This window comes from Mesocricetus auratus, unplaced genomic scaffold (assembly GCF_017639785.1).
Source record: "Mesocricetus auratus isolate SY011 unplaced genomic scaffold, BCM_Maur_2.0 Super-Scaffold_4256, whole genome shotgun sequence".
Taxonomy (NCBI): domain Eukaryota; kingdom Metazoa; phylum Chordata; class Mammalia; order Rodentia; family Cricetidae; genus Mesocricetus; species Mesocricetus auratus.
In genome coordinates this window covers 28,244,386-28,264,418 of record NW_024429182.1, presented here as the reverse complement: position 1 = coordinate 28,264,418, position 20,033 = coordinate 28,244,386, and the positions used below count along the sequence as shown (strand labels likewise).

The following is a 20,033-nucleotide window of genomic DNA, read 5'->3' as shown; positions in this document are numbered from 1 at the left end:
TGCTTCTTGCACAGTGACCAGAGCACTCCTCCAAGCAGCAGTGTGGGGTGTAGACGGCGGGCACACCCCACTTTCAGAGAGACAGGAAATAATTGAACTGACCTCCAAGAGAGGTGAATTATGAAATAATCCAGTCAGTTAGCCTGTGCCCTCCTAAAATGCAGTGATCTGCTCTCGGAATGAAAGTTAAAACTTCTTTACCTTCCCATGGCCAGTCTGAGCCTGACCACTTTGTGGAAGAAGCTCTCACTAAGAACAAAACTCACAAATTTAACCGGGCTCCCTATGCTGTGTTTATATCTAATCTCTTTGGCCCAGGAATGTCCTTTGTGGGTGGCCAGCGGGAAATAGATTTAAAGTCTATTATTCCACTTTTTATGGGAAACAACTTAACCAGACCGCTGCATTTTAATCTAAGGATTATATGCTGAGCTCCTGGAAAATCCCCTTTAGAAACATCAAGGAGGATTTTTTGAAGCATTTTTTATCAGAAGGCCCAATTATCATTTACACATTTATTAGTACTTAAGCACCTGAAATAAAGGCCTTTAACCTAAAAAGGAGAGACAGCCGCTGCATAGTTAACAAGAAAGCCAAGATCTCCACTGAGACCATCTAAATATATACCCTGCCTTAAAAATAGAGTGCGAATCAAAACTCACCACTGAAGGTGTGTCCGTCCAAACCATGACACTGTGAAGCCTGACCTCCTACACAGCCTGTCCTCCACGGCTGGTGGCTTGTTTTTAGTTTTTGTTTTTAATGGCTTCCAAATGGATTTCAAGTTAAATTAGCAAGTACATTTAGTGCCTCTCTTCAAAATTCTCAACACAAAAAACAATGATTTCATTTAAAAAGGCATAAATCTCCAAGGATAAAGAAAGCAGGAGCAGAAAATAAAATCTTCAGGTTGTTTTTAAAGCTGGAAAATGAAGACAATAGACTTAACAGAGCAAAAGGAGATAAATCTTCTAGTTTGTAAAGCACTGGTCTACCTCAGAAGCAGACCTTCCAGAACCATCCAGCATATAAAATATCTAACATGAATGAGAGAAAAGGGGGCGGAAAGGGGACTGCAACTAGAAGCAAAGAAGGCGCAAAAATAAATAAATAAAGTTTCAAAGGGAAAAAAAGCAAAACAAAACAAGATCATTAATCTCAGAATACCCAGTTTATGAAAAAAGGAAATATCAACAACAGAAAATAAACATGGTAAGAAACTTAAAACTTTAGAAGCATTCCAAAAAAAACTTGAAAATTATCCTTGGGAAGAGGCGCTCACAGACAAGTCAACATCTCGGAAGAAAGCTGAGTAAACAATGGGGAAAGTCAATGCTGTAGCCCAGAACACAAAAGAAGGAACAGCACCTCCTTCCAGGTCTCCGATAAATACCCAGGAGAGCAAAGCCCGGAGGAGGAGGAGCTAAGTTGGTTTACAATTCCTGGTTACAGCCCAGCCATGCCTGCAGGTGAGTCAGGGCGGGAACTCAAGGTAAACAGCCACTTAATAAGCAAGAGCAGAGAGAAAAAAGCCGCAAGCATGCTCATACCCTGCTAATTCTCTCCTTAAACAGTACCCCAAACCAGAAAATGGTGCCACCCACATTCAGGGTGAGTTTTCTCACCTCAATTAACCATTTAAGAAATATCCTTCATAGGTACACCCAAGGGCCAACCTGATCTACTCGATTCCTCCCTGAGACTCACTTCCCAAAGGCAGCTAGGTTTTATCACGTGATAAAACTAATCATTACAGTGTCCATTTGTATTTCAGCAAAAAACAAAAAGTCTATCCCGACCATGGCGTGACATCAGTAAACTGACTCAGATGCTAAAGAATGAAGTCAAGAGACACAATAAAATGTCCTAGAAAGAATGGAGAATCAGTACGTTCTTGTGTTCTCACATTGAAGCCTGGATGCTGGGAGACAGTGAACACACAACTCAGTGATTTCCAGCCAGGAATTCTACACCACGCCGGGCAATAAATTATACATGTGTGCCACATTCTCAGGTGTATAGCAGCTCAGAAGTCTTAACCTCCCATTTGCAAATTGTTAGAAAGCTTGCAAAATTAGAAGGTAAAAGGAGAAAAATCAGAATATGGGGTGAAGGAAAAGGGGAAAGCCAATGCAGAGGCAGGGGACGAGAACTCCTCAGAAGGGGACTGCAAAGGACAACACAGCAAGCCCACAGCACGAGGGATGGATGCCAGGATATGGTTCCAGGTGTGAGTCCTTCAAGATGAAACTGATATATGGTAAAATACTGCCCGAAGCCTCGTGTGGAAAGCTGTAGCTGATGCCTTTAAAAAGAAAAGGTAATTTTTTTAAATTAAGATGAATGTAGCCGAGCTGCAAGGCATTCACGAATCCTATTTACACATTACAAGGTAAACACCAGGAAGAGAAAAGCACAAAGAACTGGACCCTTGGAGAGTGGTTGCCCATGTGGGGGGGGGGGGAGGGGGCAGAGGCAGGTATATGGATATCTGTAAGTTCAAGGCCAGCCTGGTCTACAGAGCAAGTTCCAGGACTTCCAGTGTTACACAGAGAAACCCTGTCTCAAAAACAAACAAACAAAACCAAAAAAATTATACAACTTTTACGTCAATGTTACCTCCTACATCAGGCTTAACGACTTACAAAATGTCTCTTCATTTAAACTTAGCACAACTGTGCCAGTGACAGTAACCCCTTTATAGGAAGGACATAGCCTCTGAGAAAGCAAATTGAAACACCTTCCACCAATAAGGTCGCAAACACTGGACTACAAAGGCCATGGTATGCTCCAAGTGAATTCCAGTCTTACAAACAGCTGGACTACAAAGACCATGGTATGCTCCAAGTGAATTCCAGTCTTACAAACAGCTGGACTACAAAGACCATGGTATGCTCCAAGTGAATTCCAGTCTTACGAACAGCTGGACTACAAAGACCATGGTATGCTCCAAGTGAATTCCAGTCTTACAAACAGCTCCTGACAGGACCCTGGGGAATGTAGAGGAAATGGGCCTGATGGGACTGAACCTGGGTTTTTCTCTCATTCACATCATCGCTCCGTGTCCCATTCCATGATGTATTTGAAATAGTCAGCCTCATGAAAATGGCAAAATGATTGACACCAGAGGTTAAGGAGCAGGAAAAAAAAAAACCAAGAGTTGTGGGGCAGGATTAGTGTTTTACATAATCCAAGAAAAAGGGGCTATCAAAGTAAGAGTGGGGTACAGAACTAAGGAGAGGCTCATGGGAGAGTAGCTAGGAAGGAAGGAGGAAGGGGAAATGATGTAATTTTGTTTCAATTAAAAACAACTTTTTAGAGGCTGGAGAGGTGGCTCGGGGGTTAAAGGTACTGGTTGCTCTTCCAGAGGACCTGGGTTCAATTCCCAGCACCCACATGGCAGCTCACAACTGTCTGTAACTGCAGTCCCAGTATGTCCAACACAAGTGGTGTACAGACACAAGCAAGCAGAAAACCCATAAAGTGTAAAAAAAATTAAAAGATGTTTAAAGGTTTTAAAAGAGAAAATATTAAACAGGATAATCAACAAAAGAACTCACGGTGGTCTCCATTCCATAGTGAAGAATAATGCTATCACTTTGGATGCTGATATTACAGGAGACGACAGTGGGCCTGCTTTCATGGCTATGAGACAGGTCCAGGTCAAATGTAATGAAGGAATTACTAATATTTAATCCTAGACTACCCAGCAAGAGGATGTGGAGGGGTTGCTAACAGTCAGGGGTGGAGTTAAGTCTAAGAACCTATTATGGTTCCCAGGGGTATTGGTAAACTCGGGCTCTTTCTACAGAATTAGAAGTTGATCCACTGACTTTCTGAGTATGTGTGATTTGGAATATAATTATCATCAGGTGTTGGAATCAATGCTCAAACATCACCACGTCCCCCTGTTAAAGAGATAACAATAACAAGGGGGATCTGAACACTAGGCATTAGTGGAAGAGCCACTGAAATTCCTAACAGTGTCTCATCGTCACAATCCCTTGTAAAAAGAAAGGTTCAAAATAAATAAATAAAAGACACAGGCAATGGCCGAGGGGCTTTGTTCATTCAAGGCATAGCCAAGCTCCTCCCACATACCAGGCAGCTGCACTCAGCGAAAACTGTACTGTAGGGCAGTTGTCGTGCAGGGAAGCGATGGGTCCGGCCAGGAAATAAGCTTGGTAAATACTGATTAACACCACTTTTTCCTTAAAAGCATGGCATGGAAAGCCAAAACTGTGTTTTCTACTAAGGTTTCCCTTGCCTTGGTAGCTGCAGATGGGGGAACTGTATACTCTCGAGTATAGAGAAACCATTATTGTTGTCCCCCAAACACAACATGACCCTCTGTAAATGTCTGGGTCATATCAACATCTGAAGTCCCTAGAGCAAGCCTCCATCATTACAACGGAAAAAGCATTCTCAGTGACTGTGGGGAAATACCTTTAATAGGGAAATACTGACTCCTTCTAGACAGAACTGGCTAAAACCCTCAGAAACAATAAGAGTGTCCAAACCTGAGTCAGTGACCACATCTCACACCCTTCTGACACAATCCAAGCACCTCCCACCCCAAAAATGTATTTGTCATCAGCTGCTCTGAATACAGGATTTGTTTAACAACCAGAAAACATTTCTGAGTGAATGCTAACCCTAGATGTACCCAGCTGGACGTCCCCTCTCAAGTATGTTCCTATCAGGGTGGCACATCAGCAGAACACTGAAGAAAGATGAACTTCCTATCTGCAAATTAGTTTTCAGGAAATGGCATATTAAGCTGGACCAATGATGCAGGACTGTAACCCCAGCTACTTAGGATACTGAGACAAGAAGATTGAAAGCTCAAAGGCAGCTGAGGCGATAGGCGGAGGGGGGTGGGCATTTTAGTCCCAGGGCCATCTAGTTCACAGTTCTGCGGGGTTAGAAGCATGGCACCAGCATCTGCTCAGCTGTGGTGGGTCTTTGGTGCAGAGCAATGGCGAGGACACATGCAGAGTGGTGAGCAACGAATACAGAAGAGAGACGGGGACACTCAGTCTCAATAAGCTAAACAGGGTCTCATGAGCCACATTAATTCCTTCTGAGGGCAGCATCCAACTGGCCTTCTCCCTAGCTAGTACAGCAATTCTCAACCTTTCTAATTCTGCGACCCTGTAACTCGGTTCCTCATGTTGAAATTACCCCCGCAACCAAAAAAATTATTTTGCTGCTACTTCATAACTGTAACTTTTTTTTACTATTATGAATCATAATATAAATATCTGATATGCAGGATATTTGATAAGAGACCCCTGTAAAAGGGCCATTTAACCCACAAGTTGAGAACCACTGATCTAGTAAGCCCTACCTCCTCTCAGCAACAGCATTTCACAGATCTCTAGCATGTGAATCTCTGGGAAACAAACTATAAATCTTAAAGAAAAACAGCTGCACCCAAGTTTGGCAATAGAACAAACCAGGATGGAGTTAAACTCTCACTCAACTATTCACTCACAGTCCCTCTCTGCGGTTTCTTCAGAAGTCTTCAGATTTCAAAGGAAAGCCCATCTATGCCCCTGCCTCCAAGTAGGGTAAAAAAAAAGCATGTCAGCTGAGGTCTGGTGGCTCCCAAGGGGATGGAAAGCATCACTGAGAGCCTTACACTTTTCTGTACTCCAGGATTAGCACACTGCTAAATAATTGCAGCTACAACATCCAAGTAAACACCCAGTCTCACTTGCTAAAAGACCACTTGGGCTGAAAGAAGGCCGTGCAGTCTGTGTGGCCCAAGGTGGCTCGTTGACATGATCATAGCTGATCTGAGGACCGTCATGGGGTGGTAAGTAGACAGACAATTATAACCCAAGTGTCCGCCTATAAAATGCACACAAGCACTTACAAAAAACACTAGCTAGGTCAAAATGATATTTAAAACACATTTCCCAGAGAAATATAAAAGGCATCACTTTGTGTTCCTTGCAGTGATGCCTACAGACTCCTATTAAACATAATCATGTATGACCTTGAGCAAGCAAACAGATAAGCACACTAACAGACTGATTTGTTAAACTGCATTCCACACTGTGTTATCTTGGTTTGCTGTTCTTTCTGTTGAGGTTTGTTATGATTGCAGCAGCATAAGATCAGAGGTCTGCATGGCTTGCTGTGATAAGCCCTCCAAAAGCCCCCCCCCCAGACCAGGCAGTGGTCACATAGCCAGGAGTTACACACTACAGACAGTTAGGATCTTAAAGCTCTAAGAACTGGTGTATATCAGACTACACTATACAGTCCTCTTACTGAGTAAGTCACTAGATTACATAGAGTACCTACAGATCAAATTTATAAAACTAAGACAGTTGCTATATTAATTTTAAATTGAGGAACTGCCGATTTCATTGTCATCCTGTATTTTGGTATACCTCCTAGAATGGAGTTTTGAGTTCTCAAGCGCCTCTTAAAAATGTTCTAAGTACACAAACTTTATCTGATTATCATCATTTGTGCATAAATATAATGGCACTTTAAATATTGTTGGATGAATGAACAAACTTGCTGAACTCAGACTTTTATATGACCACATAGATTATCCCTACTATTTCTTTGCTTTAGTGACATAAAGCAGGAGCTGGCAAACATTTTGAAAAGGGAAGATCATAAATATTTTCAGTTTTGTGAGTCATATATAACATTTGTTGCAACTATATACCCTGGGTTTTAACCCAACTTTCAACTTTGCTATTTTATAACACAATTTGTGAGCAAATCAGCATGCCTGCATTTGAATAAAACTTTATTTAGAAAAACAGAGTCTGGCAATAACAATATCATTTTCCCATGGAGAATACTTTCTCATAAGATATCTTCTAACCCTTAAGCAACTTGCTAAGCTGAGCCAGATATACTTGGTTATATATACTCAAATCTCCACAGTGCCAATTATTGTCTGCTAATTGCCATCCTATTACCAGCTTGGTGCATGAATGCTTTTGAATTTACTTTCCTGAACTCTTGAGTACAACTAATCTGCATCTAGAACTGTGGCACCTCAAGGGCAAGGTCACACTGACAGTTATTTCCCCCTTACTTAACACCTAGAATCAGCACCCACTAAGCTTATCTATTCACCATAGGCCTGTTTGAAAGAGTCTGTTGTCTTCCTGGGGACGTGCAGAATAAGAGAGGCAGAGGAGGGTCCAGAGAACAGCGCCAACAGAAAAGAGCAGGGAGTCAGAAGAACAGCTGGGGTCACTGCAGAACTGAAGAAACCACACAGAGCTCCGCATGCGCCTGCACCCATCATGGCAGGACTTCTTCTTCACAAACAGCAGAAGCTGGGCAAAGGCTGGACATCCTGCTGCTACCCCACGGTAGCCATGGTAAAGACAAACCTCACTCAATCACCATTTCAGTGGAGGATGGCCTGGATGAGTGAACCCCTTCAAATGATCCACATCGGCTGGAGTCAATAAATCATTGTGTTTCCACACAGGGAAATGCTCCAAAACAATTAACATGGACAATCTGCATTTGTAACAACAACAATAGTAAATGGTTGTTTGACAAAAACACACAAAATATGATCTGGGTTATGATGCGGGAAGTCCTTCTGTGCATATGTTGTCTTATTGGTTGATAAATAAAACACTGTTGGCCAACAGGGAAGCAAGATAGATGGGACTAGGAGTCGAGGAGGATTCTGGGAAACAGAGGCACAGTCAGTCACCTTGGAGGACGCCAGAGGGATAAGAGGTCCAGACCCTTTCTCTGGTAAGAGAAGTCCACATGGAAATACTCACATTAGCAGTTATGAGTTAACAATTAAGTCAGAGCTAGCCAATAAGAAACCGTAGCAAACGGCCAACAGCTTCATAATTAATACAGCGTCCTGCGTGTTCATTTGGGACTGATGCGGCTCTGGAACCAGACTGGCAGGAAGAATGCTCATTACAAATGGCATCCTCAATGTGTGGCAAGAATTTCCATGTAAATCTAACAAAAGCTTAAAAGGGATTTTAAAAACAAAAGAACAGAGAGAAGCACAGCTTCCTGGTAACAGCATTTTTCTCCGGTGGGCTCTGTTTACTAGAGACAAGCAGAGACTTGCACTGCCAGTGCTGGCGGAAAACTTATGCCCACCATCTTAGAAAGACATCAGTTAAAACAGGTGCAGCTTTTAGCAGATAAAAGACACGTGGCCAGAAAAACATAAAGATTTACAGTAAAGTCAGATTCAGATAAGTAAAACCTCTAAAATGTTTATAGTGTGTTTAAAAAATATACATAGGTTTGGAGGAGAAAAGGAAATTGGATAGTGCCTGGGTGTGGTGGCACAAGTCTTTAATCCCAGCACTCCAGAGCAGAGGCAGGCGGATTTCCACAGAGAAACCCTTTATCAGAGAAAAAATAAATAAATAAAAGTAAAAGAAATAGAGTAATAAAAAAAGCCACATAAGGATGGAAAATACACAGAGAGTTTGGATACTGTATGCTATTGTGTTGTCTTTGAATTGTTTAATTGCTGTGGAAGGGGCAACAACTGCTAAAAGACATTTGATTTTCAATGCTGCTGAATTAATCCAACTTATATATGTTAAAAATGCTTTGACTTCTAAATTTAAATATAAGGACAGATTACTTGGGAAAAGAGTTTTTACTTGTGTTTCCACAGAAAATGAGGAGCAGTGGGTTCCTTCCAGACTAGTATGGTTTGATGAAGCAAGACCCCCTGAAGCAGTGTCCCAGGCAGTCCAGCATCTGAAACAGCTGGGACGATGTAGCCGTGAAGACTACAAAAACAAGGACCTGGCCAGGTTTCTGTGTTTTGTCATGATCCCCATGGTATGGACAGCACCCGCAACCAGCAGGAAGCAGTTTGGAATGAACAACACACAAATTCCCAAATATTGCTTATAAAATTTTGTCTTCATCTAAATGGAGTTGCTTATAAATGGTAATGATCACAATCAATCTCTTTTTAAAGGAAAAGGGAGATTATGGTATAAAAATGAATACTTTGTATTGGAATGGATTTTTATTAATACAAATTTAAAGTCAATTTTGTGATATATATATATTTCTCCTCTTGTTTAGATATTATGTTTATACAGCTCTTTAAAAATGAAATGTATAATTAAGTACAGAGTATAGATAGTACCTGTAATAGTCAAAACCTATAATTAGGTTAGTTAGGTTTTTTTAGGTATACAGAGATGTATTTGAGATGGGTAGATATTCTTCAAACCTTTCAAAGACCTGCAGAATATATGGCATTTTTTCATGATAGTGAGACACAACTATTCCTGGCACACCAATTATGTCTGGGAGGAAGATGAACATCGAAGAAATTTGTTATGGAGTTTGCTTCCAACATGGCAAGATTAGCCATTTGAGCAAGAAACTGCCTTTGTCTGGACTGTTTAACTGTTGCTGTATAAACTAGACATGCAGGATCCACAAGAAAATGACTGCTGAACTTACAAAACAAGATGGACAGTCCTAAAGGGTTTGTGCTTCAGTCTGCCAGACATTCTGCAGGACACAGGAAAAATGACTGACAAACTGCCAACGCAGATGGACACTTTAAAATTTCCTGCTTTGCTGAGAAGTCTGCCAGACACACTGTGGCCTATGGGCTAAATATGGATGCCCTAATGTTACAAAGGAACTTCAGGTGACTATCCAGGTAGCGAGATGTCTCTGTCAATTCTAGTGTTTAATATATTATTATTCTGTGGTCTTTGATGAAGTTAAAGACAGTTATAACTATAGTTTTCCTTAGTTATGATAAAAGACAAGCTACATAAAGACTTTAGACTTACAAAGATAGGATAATAGAATACTTTCTTTGAATCCTACTAAATGTTAATAGACTAAATATTGTAACTATAGTTCTTGATAACTGTTGTTACATATAATTTGACTATGTTAAAGTTAAAACCTTTCTTTTTATTTAGAAAGAAAAGAGGAGATGATAAGGGAAGTCCTTCTGTGTATATGTTTGTCTGATTGGTTGGCCTACAGGGAAGCAAGATAGATGGGACTAGGAGTTGAGGAGGATTCTGGGAAACAGAGGCACAGTCAGTCACCATGTAGGACACCAGAGGAGTAAGAGGTCCAGGCCCTTTCTCCAGTAAGAGAAAACCATGTGGAACTACTCAGATTAGCAGTTATAGGTTAATAATTAAGTCAGAGCAAGCCAACATGAAACCATAGCAAATGGCCAACCTCTTCACTATTAATGCAGTATCTCCTGTGTTATATGGGGGCTGAGACAGCAGCAGGACCCAGACAGCTGGTGGGAAAAAGTACACATTACAGGGTTATACGTTACAACACACACACACACACACACACACACACACACACACACACACAATTCATATTGCTACAAATCAAGGGATCAGCATAGTATCTACTAGACGGGATGAGGTTCCTTAATCTGGGTGCTAATCACATAGGTTTTGTTTGGTTTGTCAAGTCACCTTGAGCTATATATTTCAAATATGTGTACTTATAAGAAGCCTGGAATTCAGAACAGCCAATAGCTACCCTGCAAAAAATAACATTTAATTAAAAAAGAGAATGTAAATCTGTAGGAGAATGTGGAAAGATCACCAGTGGCCATGTGAAATTGAGGCTAGTATGTTCAGTTCAACACTAGAGAGGCTAAAAGTGAGCTTGAGACTTGACTATTTGAGTAGAAATCATATATAACGTCTAAAAGATTTGCTGTGCTTTATAGTTTTTATAGTGATTGTAGTTACAAGTTCTTACACATCAGATTACATGAACTAACCTTCAATCACATTATATAACAGAGACTAGCTTACTTTATGAAATACTGATCAGGAAGAGGGTGGTCACCATCTGATCCACTTGCCCAACAAACCAAAGGTAGCCACAGTGGACAAGCAGCTTACAGAAAAAGAAGCAAGCACAGATGTCTGTATATAGGGCCAATACCATACCTCTATATTCACATGGCTCTTGTCAACCTGATTCAGACTGCTTAGCTGCCCATCCATTAGATAAAAACTGCCATTACACTAATTAGATAAAAATTTTAGCAAAATGCTAACAACATTGGTTTAAAATCTTTTATTTCTGTAAACTATGAAGGGAGAAGATCTCAGTTACACAGTTAAGCATTTACTGAAGTGACTTGGTGTCACATAATTTATGACTGTCCTAAAATGTCACTCATGGGAGAACATTATTATTTTTAGAAGCTCCTACAAATTTAGGAGAAAATGCCATGATGCTTGCAACTTACTTCCATGTGCTTCAACAAAATAAAAACAAAATAATCCAAGCATTTTTTAAAGAGACAAGCCTAGCCAAACAGGAAGAAATTTCAGCAAAACACTAACAACATTCCAGTCTAGCTGCAAGGCACACAGGAGCTCACTGCATGCTCTTCCAACTCTTCAGCAGGTTTGAGAAGTTTTCATAGTAAAATGCTGCAGACGAGTCTTTACTCACCTTCCAAGTGGGTGGCTATCTTCTAAATAAAAGCAAATGGCTAAGTCTGCCCACGGGCACCACTCATGCTGCCTTCACCCTGCAAGTGGCAAGAAGGAACACATTAGCAGCAAGGAACTGCATTCTCCTAAAGCCATCTCCAACAGTAGATGTCTTACATGGCAAGTCTTGAGATTAAAATTTGCTGTAACTTGGGAAAAAAACAGGGAGAAATATAAAAGGAAAACAATGATTCCCATAGGACAGTGGGACATTCTAGACATTCTATCAGCTCACTCTAGCAATCTTGACATCCACAACCTTATATGCCATCCTAGAGCCTCCATCTAGTAGCTGATGGAAGCAGAGGCAGACACTGAACTCCTGGAGCCCAGCTGCAGAGAGGGAGGAGTGATGAGCAAAGGGGTCAAGACCAGGCTGGGGAAACCCACAGAAACAGCTGACCTGAACAAGGGGGAGCTCATGGATCCCAGACTGATAGCTGAGAGGCCAGCATGGGACCAATCCAGACCCCCTGAATGTGGGTGTCAGTGAGGAGGTCTCGGCAAACTATGGGGCAACCTCTGGTAGTGGATCAATATTTATCCCTAGTACACGAATGGACTTTGGGAGCCCACTCCACATAGAGGGATACTCTCTCAGTCTGGACACATGGGGAGGGTCTAGGCCTTGCTCCAAAGGATATGACAGACTTTGAAGATCCCCCATGGAAGACCTCACTCACCCTGGGGAGCAGAAAGAGGTTGGGATAGGGGGTTGGTGTGGGGCAGGGGAGGAGGGGAGGGAGAGGGAACTGGGACTGACATGCAAAACAATCTTGTTTCTAATTTAAATAGAAAAAAAATCTTTGTATCTAAGCAATCTCACAGTGGTGAACTTCCTTTACATCCTCTCTCTGGCTTCATTTTAAGGTATGCTTGTCAAAAACTGCCTATAGTTAGGGTTTACAAAGTGACATTCTGCTATATGTATATATTGAGAAATTATTCCTACAATCAGCTAGTTAACATATCCATTACTTCATGTACCTATTAGTTACCTTCTTGTGTTGTTTTGAGCGGTGGCTGACTATGTAGCTCAGGCTGGCGTTTATCTCTATGTCCCCTCACCCTGTATTCTGAGTGCTAGGGTTACAGGTGTGGACCACCCACTCTCAGCCATTAGTTACTTTCTTATTTGTGATGGGAAATCCAGAGAGTTCTCTGCTCTCAAGCAAATTTGTAACTCACAATATGTTGTTATAAATTCCAGCCATTGTGCCATCCTTCAAGCCTTCCTAGTATTAGTGCCGTGTGAGTTTCTCTTCATCTGAAACCATTTCAAGGAGGTGGAAGGCCCAAACATCCCAAACTCAGTCCAAACTCCGAAAAGGCTGGAAGTGTAAGGATCCGCACGCCACCTTTTGAGCTGGAATTTCTGGTAAATCCGCAGGGCAAAGATCGTCAGATGGAAGCTACGCCCAGCTACACATTTCAGAGCAATGCAGCACCGTGGCCTATGTTATACTCACACTGCTACCACAGACCTTCTGCTTCCCCACAGCTCTGAGTAAGTTTACCGCCCTCTTGAGAAAGAAGCTAAGAGTCAGAGATGACATCTAACAAAGACATCAACTAGAAAATAACAGAAATGAAATTCCTACTTAAGGCTTCCAGCCCCAGAATCAAGAGTATGTCTCACTACATGCAGTTTGCTCTGCCCCAAGCGAGGGTGATACCCTTCCGAAAAGCATCCCAGAGCCAAAGGGCCAAACAACACTCTCACCTGAGGGAGCGGGTGTGTGCTACAACATGTTTCCTTAAGAGGAGACATCCACAATCATGCTTAATAGTACCATTAATCCTGTAATCATCACAATGACTGTAATTACTACTAATAATTATACTTCCTTTGTAGGCACAATAACCCTTCGTGTATTTTTGGCATTTTATACACACAATTCACTTTCTTCCCTTTTCTCAAAAGAGTACAGTAGGCTAACTAAAGTAAATAACAAACATCACATTGGAATGCTGGTCATTTCCCTCTTTGCGGTAATCAAAGGAAGCCCTTGCTGCTGAGGACTCTCCTTTTCATAAAATAAAAACTATGACGCAACACCGGGGCACACACACTGGTGGCCCCACAAATGAAGACCAGAAGCAGAGGGGAGAACGAAAACTCGCCCTGTGCTGGCAGGAAGGGCCTCTCTGCTGAGCAAACATCTGCACACACAGAGCTTGGAGGTGCCATACTTAACTCCTGAGAAACGCCTGAGGGGAGCCGGAGTGCGGGAAGCCCTGTCCACTCCACTAGTGAGTGAGCTTAAGAAGTGAGAGACACTCTCCCAGGTGCATCCTCACCTGGAGCTCAGACCGCCTTCCAGAAATGTTGGGGTTCAAAAGGAGACTAGTGATTCTGCCTCATAAACCAGGACACTTGGACCCCCAGGAATACTCACTAAGTAGCCGCTCCTATAGCCACACAGAACTAAGGGGAGAATATCTAGCATCTTTTCTAGAAACATTGATCCGAACTCAAACATTTGGGTGGGAGAAGGTTAAACAAATAAACTAATAATTTTAAAGATGTTACTATTAAACCAAGACATAGAATACAATTGCTTCATGAATTCTTAAGAAAAAACAAATCCTGTTTTGATTCCCCTAGGCCATTTCCAGCTTCGCTCTCACTTTACAGGATGGGAAGGGAAGTGTGGCCTACTGGTCCACTCTCATTAAAGATAGCAACAGAGAAGGCACAGGTATGCCATGGAATGTAACTTCACGATGGCCCTCGCTCTGAAGACATCTCTTCAAAATCAGGAGTCCCACATGCAGAGGCAGACAAATGAACTCTGGGTACCTGTAAGCCCATCTCTACATCACGTGTAGACAGTATCACTGGGGTCCAATCTTCCTCACCATCCTTCCCACCCACCCACTGACCCACTACAGGCACAAGCCCATCAGGCAGGCACCTGCCACGCAGGAGCTGAGTTTCATACGTGTGACATTTTCCTGTAGTAATTGGTAAGACATTATTTGCAGTAATTTGCATTTAAAGCGATGATCATACAGTTACTATATAAAAATAAACTTACCAATTTAGTTTGTCTCTAAAAAGGTTGTTATTCTTGAAATATGTTTTAAGAAGAGTAACTGTGGAAGCCAGCCTCCAAAATGGAGGCCGGTGATCTCCACCTCCCAGCATTCCTGCACTGGTGTAGTTCATCCCTGTCCTCAGTAAATGAGGCTGCTGGCATAAATGCCACAACACTGGGGGAAGGCCAAAGAGATGCTTCTAAGGCTGCACAAAGACTGCAGTTCATGTCTTCTCCTGTCTTTGGAGGGGAGCTGGATGCGTGACATGAAGACCCTCAAGAAGCTGTACCAGAGCTGGGATACAGCTCGATAGGTAGAGCACTTGCCATGCAAGCATGAAGGCCCGAGTTCAAATCCCCGGAACCCTTGTATAAAGCCTGGGATGCACAGCTATGAACAACAAAGAGCCCTGTTCATTGTGCCCTACTGTATTCCAGGCTAGTTGTTGGCCTGTGAATTTCCAGAGACCCCCTTTCTGCATCACACAATTTACCACAGGATCCCAGGATTACAGACATGCCTGCTGCATCTGCATCTGTCTGCACCCTCTCCCTCTCCCTCTCCCTCTCACATACACACGCGCGCGCACACACACACACACACACACACACACACACACACACACACGCACACGCACGCACCAACAAAAAGAAACTCTACAGAGAGTGACACATGGTAAAATCTATTCCCCAAAACCAGTGAGAAACTAAGGCCTCCCACAACCATGCACAGGAGCCAACACAGAAGCAGACCCCTCATCACAGTGTGTCCTCACTGCAACTCCATGTGACCCCAAGTCAAAACCAGCTAACCTGTTCCCAAATTCCTGACCCTCACCCTGATCATGCCGAGGGTCTCGTGTGAAGGTTAGGGCCATTGCCGTGCAATGATGACTACTGTCATAGAACACGCCAGAGTTAGGTTTTGTTTTGAGGCTATGGGTGCACTAGTTAGTTGACTGCATTTTCTCTACTCATTCTTTGCACTTCCCCAAGCATGGAAACGCACCACTAGCTTGAGTTTTGAATCAATCAGTCATTTGTTTCTCTTTATGGTTTCACCACATATGTATTCTCAATATGCCATTGTGTTTTGCTTAACTTAAGCCAAATGTAAAGGAAACCATATTGTGTATCTTCTTCTGAGACTTCCTCTTTCCTTCAAGATTTGATTCTGAGATTCGTCCTTATTGATTCATGTGACTTGGCTCATTCATTTTTTTTCACCATTCCACATTTTTCACTGTGTGAACAGACTCACAAGTCCCAGCTCTATTCTACTACTGAGGATTGTGGGAGCTTTCAATTTTCAGCTGTCGTGAATAATGATGCCATTATATCCTGGCACATGTGCCCTGGTAAACACGGCAAGTTTCTGCAGGCTCTACCTAAGGAAAGATGGCAAGGCTTGGGCGCCGAGCAAGTTCAGTCCTCTAAGTGATGCCAAATTGTTTTCCAAAGTGTTTGTGTACAGAGGGCTCTGGCTGCCTTTCCAGTCTCTCTGTAAGTAAGAGGCATGCTTGTTTTACTAATTATAGGGAAAGCTTTCAACCAACAGAAGGGAGAGCTTCTCTTTTCAGCATCACTGCTGCAAATAAACAATACTCCAAAGCAGTGACCCAGACAGATGGAGCAGAGCATTCACAGGACACCACACAGACTTCAGAATGATGATGGAGACCGAGCTGGAACCACACACTGCCTGTGGGGTACGGCCACTTCTACACCTAGAGTAACCGCTTTCTTCCCACTGGATTCGCAGTTGGTCCTACCTTATTGTTGTCATCGTAAAAGGAAAAATCTTGAACTTGCTCACAACAGCCAAATTCAAAACTAAAGCAAAGGAGTTCATCGTCTCTAGGAAATAGTTCTTCAGGCTTTGCTTTTTATATTTTCAGCTGTAAGATGAAACTACTACTACCACAACTAATTTTTCTTTTTGGTACTTCTATGAAAAAATTAAGTATTTTCTATTAAAAAAAAGTCCTTTACAGAGTTAGTTAATCCAGTTTCTTAGGTGGAAAGGGTAACTTTATAACAATCTTCGTTTCTAGCAAAAATAAGATCACAAATGATTCTCTTGGCACTAAATACAAGTAATAAGAAATTCTTTCAATTTGGCAAGGAAGCCATCTTTATACAAGTCAGAATAAAAAGTAAATAAATAAAAAAAAAACAAGTCAAGGAGTCTCAGAAAGACAGAACTAAAATGTTACCTAATGGGATCATTTGAACTCAATCTCTTAGAAATTTGCATTTGTCGCTTTAAAATTATTTATTTTGGAGTTAGAGAGAGAGCCTGACAGTCAAGAGCACTGGCTGCCACTCTTCCAGATGGTCCAGGTTCAATTCACAGCAATCACAGGGAGATTTATAACTGTTGCTCCATTTCCAGGCCTCCCCAGGCACCAGGCACACAAGTGGCACACAAACATAAATGAAGGCAAAACATACACATAATAATAATTTTTAATTATTTATCTTTATGAGGTAGGAACATTGTACCCATTTTATAGATGGAGAACACTGAGGCACAGAGAGCAATGAAGTTGTATACAATACAACTGATAAGCTGCAGGACCAGGATTTGAACCCAAGAAGTTTATTCCACAGTCTGAATTTGTATGTTTATTTATTTGAAGATAGAATCAAAACCCATATCTTAGACTAGCCTCAAACTCAGGGTTCTCCCACATTAGCCTGCACATCAGCTGGGCTTTAGGTATATGCCTTTATGCCTGGCCTAGAATCCACACCCTAACCAGCTCTTCCAGGCCAAGTCAGAAGGCCCTGTGAGGCACCTGCCGAACACTAAGTGTGAGTATTCAGGCGTCTGTCCTGGCCTGTCCTTGGGGCTCTGACAGGATGCGCCCTCAGCTGCAGCCACTAAGAGCACCCCCTGTGCACACTGACTATGTTCCCTTTTGAAAGGGCCCTGCCCACCTCCCATCCTTCTCTCTTCCTCTCTCTCTGTCTGTTCCCGCCCCCTGCTTCTCTGTCTGTCTCCCCACCCCCTCCCTCTGCCTCTCTCTCCTCTTCTGCTGGTCCTGTCCCCAGAGGCTGGTCTCCCTCTCCCCTCCCCTTCTCCCCATTCCCTTTCCCCTAATAAAAACCCTCCACGTGAGCTGTTGCATAGCATCCTTCTCTCTCGGGCTGCTTTTTATATCACGGCATTAAGTACCTGCTAAGCACCTATGTGTGCTAAGCACTGCTCCAGTGTTGGGCTACATTCTTTACAGTTTTCCCACATGCCCAGGAGGAATATTTCCATTTTGTTCTTGAAGAAATTTAAGCTCTAAAATCCTGGAAAATAGCATAGGCCAAAAATAAAATTTTTAAAAAGGCAAGTGACCCTTCCACAGGGGTCCTAAAGACCATTGGAAAACATATATATTTACATTATGATCCATAATCGTAGCAAAATTACAGTTACGAAGTAGCAAGAGAATAATTTTATGGCTGGGGGGTCACCACAACATGAGGAACTGTATTTAAGGGTCACAGCACTAGGAAGGTTGGGAACCACTGCTGTAGACGATGGAATATCACCTGAGCTTGGGCCTTTGTAAGCAGGTGTCGACCTTAGACCCTGAGAACAGTCCCCAAAAAGGAAAAACACAGAATCCTGTGACGATGTCCTGGTGTCCTAATAGGCAGAAGCACCCAACTCACCACCTCCTCCTTCTGGACTTACCCAGAACAGGCAAATGTCCTCCAGCACATAAAACTTACATCTACAAAATGGGGTATTTTATTTCAAAGATTTATTGTTGGAATTAATGAGATCAACACAGAAAATGCACCTGATACGCAGTAGGCATGTTACACAGATGTTAACATTGAAAAGGAAAGAGAAACATTCTCCAACTACTTAGCAGGGAAAAAAGCAGGGAGCTCATTTTACGCACACTGTTTCTACCTACAAAGCCTCACTCTTCACAATTCAGGACCTGATAAAATTTTAACAGCCATGTATCCTAGTGTATTTTGCTAATATTAAGACTTCCTAGTTCTGGAACTACAGGGGGGTGGCGCTTCAGCAATTAAGGGCATTTGCTGCTCTTAATTCAAAGAACAGGAATTGGGTTCCCAGTAACCACAGAGAACCTCCCAAAGGCCTGTAACTGCTGCTCCAGGTCTGATGTATTCTTCTGGCCTCTGTGGGCACACGCACACGCACACACATGTACACACATACTGACACAGACACAGAGATAGACACACACAGATAAATAATGAATAATTTTTTTAAATGGTTTCCTCATTCTATACTACCCTAAACAGAATAACCTAGCCAACAAGCTCAACCTTTTAGAACATTAGTAAGCATTACACATTCTGGTACAAACATTGGAGCTAAAAGGACTCAAACACTTGGCTCATTTTAACTTTTCTAGATCAGAAAAGTCTTAATCACCCATTTTAAAATAGCATTTTTTCAACATATTTCTACTTTCCTGAAAATCATTCCAAATTATCTGGCCAATGAAGAACCAATGTTGATTTTATAAAAAATGATAGTAAATGGCAAAATGAACTCTGTGGACACTATGTAAGGAGATGAAGCTCCTCCCAGCACCCCTGTTGTACCTAAGAGGCATTTCACATACGAAGTGTTAACTTTGGAACAGAGTGTCCATGTTAGTGCCTAGGAGTCTCCATGGTAACTGATCCTGTTTGCATGTCAAGGAGGAATGAGAGAGCAGCAGCAGCTACAGGACTGTAGTTCTGTGTTGCAAAACTGGAGCGATCCAGTCATTCCTGGCCCAGTGATGCTGGCCTGAGAAAGCCTGAGCCATGGGTCTGCTCTGGTATGTGATACAGAGGGGAGCAAAGGCTTAACAAGGGGCGGCTTTCTGAAGCAGATAACGAGAAGAACAGAAACTACCTCAGAGCAGTGGGAGCTGTGTGAAGAAAGCTGAGGTGGCCAAGGCTCGAGTTTTTCCAGTGTGTCCCATGGACAAGTCTGCATTCTTCCAAAACAATGCACTAGTACTGTCTTCTCTGAGAGACACGTAGCACAGATTCCTACTTCACAGATAAAAGGAAGTTGACTCTCATAGGTCCAAAGTCATCAACTAGAATATGGGTGATGTTATTGGCTCAGAACATATTGTAAATGCGTAGACATCTCCTAAGCATGGCCTCCTTGGTTCATAAAAACTGAAGCCACTACTAATGCCCCAAGGGTTTTGTAAGGACAAGATGAGATCTCACACACACACACACACACACACACACACACACACACACACACACACGTATGCCTATTCTCCCCCACCTCCTCTTTCCTTATTCCTTGATCTTTGGAATATATTTCAATAGGTTGGCAGCATTGCTAATATAAAATATATGGCATAATAACCACCTGGAAGAGGATTAGAATAATGACAGTGACAGCAGAAAATGAGTATACGATATATGAACAGTAAATGTCCAATACCACTAATTATTAGGGAAATTCGAATCAAAACCACAATGATAT

General features: G+C 42.2%; 1 protein-coding gene across 10 annotated transcripts in view; it reads right to left on the bottom strand.

The window, feature by feature from the left end:
* Sgms1 (sphingomyelin synthase 1) overlaps positions 1-20,033 on the bottom strand; it is a 242,644-nt gene that overhangs the window by 199,407 nt on the left and 23,204 nt on the right. For all 10 annotated transcript variants that reach the window (XM_040745509.1, XM_040745527.1, XM_040745537.1 and 7 more), the window contains exon 2: positions 11,467-11,545. The gene's annotated coding sequence lies outside the window, so the exon portion shown is untranslated. The remainder of the gene's footprint in view (positions 1-11,466; positions 11,546-20,033) is intronic.